The 598-nt window shown below is 39.3% G+C and overlaps 1 non-coding gene across 1 annotated transcript; it reads left to right on the top strand.

Annotated features, from left to right (window-relative positions):
* The first annotated feature begins 248 nt into the window (after positions 1–248).
* Positions 249–356, top strand: LOC131171595 (small nucleolar RNA R71). The gene has a single exon (XR_009142255.1). It is a non-coding gene; the product is annotated as a small nucleolar RNA R71 (small nucleolar RNA).
* The last annotated feature ends 242 nt before the right edge of the window (positions 357–598 follow it).

Below are 598 nucleotides of genomic sequence, written 5' to 3'. Positions count from 1 at the left end.
GTGCATCAAATTTGGCATTGATCATGTTGAATGGATCAAGCTCATACATTCCAGCAGCTTGCCTCTTTTGAGTTGGAGCTGGTCCTCTTGGACTACTCCAAAGATGAGTATTCTTTGCTATTTTCTCTAACAACTCATAAGCTTCATCTTCATGCTTAATGATGAATTCCTCCGCTTGAGCATCAATGATTCCTCTGATAGCAGGAGTGACATTTGTGTAAAAATTCTGGTTTATCATCCATTTAGGAATGGCATGATGTGGACATTGTCTCTCCAACTCCTTCCATCTCATCCATGACTCATAAAGAGTCTCATCTTCTCTTGGTCTAAAAGCAATCATTTGATTCCTCAACTCTTGAGTTTTTCCAGGTGGAAAGTATTGGGCAAGAAATGCATCAGTGAGCTGCTCCCAATTTGTAATTGAGTTGTGAGGTAAAGAATCAAGCCAATCCAATGCTCTATCTTTCAAAGAGAATGGAAACAATTTTAGCCTTGCTACATCATCAGACACTCCTGGTTGCTTTTGCATGTCACAGATCATAACAAACTTCTTAAGATGAGTATGAGGATTTTCTGAAGGATGACCTCCAAATTGAGA

This window comes from Hevea brasiliensis, chromosome 12 (genome assembly GCF_030052815.1).
Source record: "Hevea brasiliensis isolate MT/VB/25A 57/8 chromosome 12, ASM3005281v1, whole genome shotgun sequence".
Classification (NCBI taxonomy): Eukaryota; Viridiplantae; Streptophyta; class Magnoliopsida; order Malpighiales; family Euphorbiaceae; genus Hevea; species Hevea brasiliensis.
The sequence above is the reverse complement of the archived record's forward strand: the minus strand, read 5'-3'. Positions and strand labels throughout refer to the sequence as shown.